Below are 5,358 nucleotides of genomic sequence, written 5' to 3'. Positions count from 1 at the left end.
AACAGAATAATCAAAATTGCATAAATATTAGAGGAAAAAAGCAAGTGTATAGTTAAAACAAATCATTTTTTTAACAACGGAACATTATATAAGAAAAAAAACTAAGAGCCACCTTAGGGCAGAACAAGAATCAATACAATCACATACTAGAAAGAAACAACAAAACAACAAATAACCTAACCAACATCACAAAACTAGAAAGATTTAAAAACTAGAACTAATACAACAAAGCAGGAACAAGCCTGAAACAAAATTTGGAAAAAGAATCAGGAGCATCCAAACCAAACATAGCAATGGACTAAGAATGAAACATTAGTGGAGGTTAACTCCCAATGGCACCATTAAACCAACTAGCACAAAACAAGGGAAAGAAAGTCCAACACGAACCTAATCCAAGCAAACATGAGCAAAAGCACCACCAAACCCAAAATATACCAATAACAAAACAGCCAATCAAAGCCAACTACGGGAAAAATTGTCAAAAACCACCAAAATGAGTTTAGCATCTTTATAGCTACTATATAATCCAATGGCAAGTTAACATTCTTCAAAGAAATCTAGGGCATAATCTATTGTAACATAAATGAAACCTACATGAAATGTTTCAAAAAATCTCATCAGGGTAACCACAAGAAAAGGAAATATGTTGAGTTATGCTATTCTTTGCAGAAAAATGAGAAGAAGAACCCTTCCAGAAATAAATCGTAGAAAAAATACTTCCAGCTCCAGGTCTTGTCCGTGAGTTTTGTTTTCCTTCCGGTATGAGCTTGTTGATCACATCAACCAAAAAGAAAAAAAATAGCCATAAAGATAAGAACAAGTCATCCCTTAAAATATATCCATAAATCATAACCTATAATCACATTTTATACGGAGGAATATGAAGGAAAATTGATGCATATTCAAGAAAAACTACCGATTAATAATTGAAAAAGACCTAAAACAAACATTAAAACTTAAAATTAGATGTAAGTAAACTTACATAGAGAGGCGTAACCCAAAAATATTCATTCTCAATTCTTCTAAGCTTCCATCGTGGATCCCAATCACAACAAGTACAAACACACCCTTCATTATCTTCTCATTCCTTGAAAGCTAAGTAGTTGTCTACAATATTCATAGTATTCATTGCACTAACGAACCAGTAGAATCAAGACAAATCCACGATATTTAACATAGGGAGAAAGAAACATACCTCAGCCGATTATTTCACCAATCGCCACAAAAAACCTAGTTTCAATACCATTCGAATTCCTTAGGTCATGACTGGCGACGACGAGAATGGATTCCAGACGACAATGTTCGATTTTTTAGGAACGACCGACGAGAGAGAAAAAGGTCGGTGAGGAGAACCGATAAGAGGGGAGAGATAAAGAGGAAGAACGATATCGAATTACTAATTTGCGGTTTCATTCCAAAAATATACATTTCTAGTTTTGAGTATATATTTAAATGATTAATTATTGAATTTACTATAATACCCCTAGGTATTGATTGGTCAAGAATTGGTTACACATTCACACAATAAATAAGGTTTATATATGATCCTAACTATATATATATATATATATATATATATATATATATATATATATATATATATATATATATATATATATATATATATATATATCATTTTTTTTAATTTTATGGACTTAATAAGTATATATGACTTATTCGATAAGTTATGAATAACTATTTTTTAATTAACATTTAACGAATAAATTAATGGAAATATAAGAAAAGTTAAGTTTTTATATTTATTTCTTGAAGGGACTTTGTCATTCTATATATATATATATATATATATATATATATATATATATATATATATATATATATATATATATATATATATATATATATATATATTAAAGATGGCCATTTTAGGAATAGTGAAGTGGAGTGTTTTTTGTCAAGAATGGTCCCCCGTTTGTGTATGTGTGTTCAAATCGTCTTTAGGGTCATTTTATGTCAATATCCGAATTCTTTGTGGACACGTATCATTCATCGTTCGTCGGATAAACATGATGTTTATCTTAGCGACATTCTGGAATTTTCCACCGCCTCTCTCTTCCTTACCTCTCTCTTCATACACATCTCTTTCTTCATCGTCTCCCCAGTTGTTACTGTTTCGCCTCCGCTTCTTCCAGAAAACCACCACCGGCCTGCCTCCGCCTCAAATAATCTCTCTGTTACACTATTTATATGTTCTATGTCCGGTTCGCATTCTTCTAAAGCCGGTATTGAGGTATGAACCGCTCCCGCTTAGGTAGAGGACGGTGCTGGTCGGATTTTACTCCAGTTAAGCAGGAACCACCGATTTTCTAAAGCAGGAACCACCGATTTTCAAGGTAAACATGAAACCCTAAAATTGATAGTTTCTATTCAGATCCAAAAATCTGTACTATTCTTCATATATGACGAAATTGTTTTCCATTGGAGAAGATCGACAGGGAAGACACCTCATATTCCAGTGTGAAGAAGAAAAGGGGAAATAATCGGACCACTCGACTCATTTATTGACGCGCCTTGAAGACATAATGGGTTGGATATTGTGAAGAAATCCTCAGGTCGTCCCCTCCGACTCTTTTCATCGATGTTCAGTTTGCAGCATCGTATTTAGATCATGAAAACCACGACTCGGCTGGGCATTTCCGTCTATATCATCAGCAACCCTTAGAAGTTAACGATTACATTCCTATTCTAAAGTAAACAATACATGTATGAAATTTCTGTCATTTGCCTTTCTATTTCTCCTCAATCGATGGGTTTACCATTCCTATATACATGAGGTATGGATTCACACAACCATTTTGGGATCCCTTTCTTTTTCCTTACTACAGTATTGGGATTATGATTTTTTATACAACAGAGCAAAGGGTGATGAGGAATCAGTGACGCTGATGACACAGGTGTAGAACAAGATAAAATATCTGGAAAACCCATCACCGCCTCCAAACGATCTCGTGCTCTGATGCCGACGCGGGGTAAAGATTGTCGACTTTGTTTTCAGTCGAAAAAGAGGGCTTTTACTCTGTCGGGTACGGAACGTTGAACTGCTATAGCCGACTGAAGCGGACTTCGAAATAGACTGGTCAGCGACGACGTATTCATTTGTCACTCTTTGATTTTATGTCTTTTTGAATATATTTTCTACCAAAATCGATGTATTCTGAAAAAGAAAGAAACAGATATTCAATTTGGGTTTTTGGATGCCACTTCTTGATTCTCCGACATCTGTTGTCGCAGACCCACGAATCCTTCCCAGAAGTCATAATATTTGTTTCTCTATTTCTAAATTTCACTCCTTCATCAAAATCCTAAAGGTACACCGGGTTTGTTGTCCTTTATTGTGTTAATAATTTCTTTTACCTCGCTAATCCCAGAATAAATTGATCATTTGAGCTTTGAATTTTAGGTGCACATCGATTGACAGAAGAAAAGAAATTGGTCACTTATAAAGGGAATCGGCTTCTCAGTGACTATACAATTCATTTGCTGCTCCATTCAGCCTAATTTCATATCTAACTGCTTTTTAGGACAGGGAGGCTTTCACCATGTTTATAGAGGCCATCTTTAGGGTAGTTCTCAGGTTTAATCTTTATGTTTTTCTGTTTGTATAATCTTTATCTATTGTTTCAAAGTATATATAATCAGGTTCAAAAGAAGGTCCATATAAACCGGTTAGTTACTAGAAAAATAAACATGGGCTAAATGGATTTCAAGAATACTATTCGGATGTAAGATTTTGTTGGGTGTTACTCATTTTTTTTGGTTTCTAGATGTAACAAAATTACAATTAATTATCAGTTTAAACTTATAATCTTGCATTATTAACATTTTTTTCTACATGACTCCTAAATCTCTAAAAACATCACTGTTTATACAGGTATGTTTTTTTTATTCGTTCATGCTTTGCATAATTGCAATTAACATGTTTGGTAAACTGCCTCAATGAGACATATGATTTGTTTTCCGAGAAGTCATGGCTTAATTTGAGTTTAGATTTTTTTTCATTTTCATATGTGATCAAGAAAGCCTACCAGTGAGTATAAAGCATCCATTTAGTAGACACACAAAGACCCGTATTGGTTAGGAACAGTGAAAGAAGTGGTTATTCTCCTTTTCATGAGAAAAAAATAACCCCTCCTTATAGGTATGTAAATAATCTTCTCTTTTTTCTGATTTATTTATTTTATAATTATTTTTATATCTTTATCTCACTTTGGAATTTATAAAATTCTGCGCCTTGGAGCTTTTTTAGATGGGGCTCTTTTAGTTGAAACAAATCTCATAAGACAAATTAAAGCTGATATTAGACCTTTTACTACAAAGGTATCTCTTTATTTTTACCGTTTTACCCTTTTACCCTCTTTACCCGAACGATGGCTCACCTCCATTTCTCATTCACTTATCTGATGCTTTGGTGGTCACGGGTCTCCAACCATCGGTCAAGCATTACTAAGTTACATACGTTTTCTGAAAATACAGGTTGGTTTTAGCGATTTTAATGGGTTCTTTACGGTTTTGGTGGTTGATTATCACGTAATCACCTTATTCCAGATGGACTGTAGGCCCTTAGAAAAATAATTTTTTTCGTTTTAGGACCATATTGCCCATGTACACTTTCTATATTAATAAAACCAATTTTCTACAGTTTCAGGACCACATTGCCCCTACACGTGGGAAGCATTTGACAAGGGAAATGATATCCACATGAAAGCACATGGAAGACGCATCTGAGAAGAGGTAGAGAGTCCACTCTTTTCTATTATACCATTGTACTAAATAAACCTCAATTGAGAAACTATGTTGAAGTTCAAAAAATAACAGTTGAGTTTCAGTTTGATATCTTATTTGTCATAATTCTATAACCTTAAACACATCAAATTTAAGGCTATCTTCGTCACTTAGGTCAAACTTACCGTTTTCTATCATTTGGCTCATTTAAATCAATGAAGGCAACTTAAATTAGTATTTTGGTTAATATAAACTTTGTATTATAGGAACAAAAACAAGCATCCAAACCGATAATGCTTATTTTGACAATTTAAAAGTCTTTTTTTTGGTTAAATTTTCTATTATGGTTATTTTGTTAATTTCAATCAGGTTAGACAAAAAAATGTCTTTTGGTTTATTTAAACTTGGATTACAAGTACGAAAGAATGAATCTGAACTGTTTTTGTCATTTTGACCAATTAAGTACATATATTTTTTCATTTTCTCAAAATGACAATTTTAAAGTAAGTAAAATAGAAACCATTTTTTCTTTGTAATTATTGTCTTTATTAAAATGACCATTTTCGTTTTTGTGTCTTGAAATTTCATTTTTGTGTCTTATTTTACTAATCTATG

The 5,358-nt window shown here is 33.0% G+C and overlaps 1 long non-coding RNA gene across 5 annotated transcripts; it reads left to right on the top strand.

Annotated features, from left to right (window-relative positions):
- Positions 1-2,056: 2,056 nt before the first annotated feature.
- On the top strand, positions 2,057-4,852 carry LOC145055167 (uncharacterized). Of its 5 annotated transcripts, XR_013685095.1 has the most exons (6): positions 2,057-2,354; positions 2,449-2,795; positions 2,876-3,329; positions 3,422-4,159; positions 4,268-4,338; positions 4,661-4,852. It is a non-coding gene; the product is annotated as an uncharacterized LOC145055167 (long non-coding RNA). The 5 variants fall into 5 exon arrangements; XR_013685094.1 differs by having other exon boundaries at positions 2,876-3,097; positions 3,253-3,329; positions 3,422-4,852; XR_013685092.1 differs by having other exon boundaries at positions 4,268-4,852.
- Positions 4,853-5,358: the final 506 nt, after the last annotated feature.

Source organism: Lactuca serriola, chromosome 5, assembly GCF_051521515.1.
Source record: "Lactuca serriola cultivar US96UC23 chromosome 5, Lser_US96UC23_V15, whole genome shotgun sequence".
NCBI lineage: Eukaryota > Viridiplantae > Streptophyta > Magnoliopsida > Asterales > Asteraceae > Lactuca > Lactuca serriola.
Note: the sequence above shows the minus strand (reverse complement) of the source record. Positions and strands in the feature narration are given on the sequence as shown.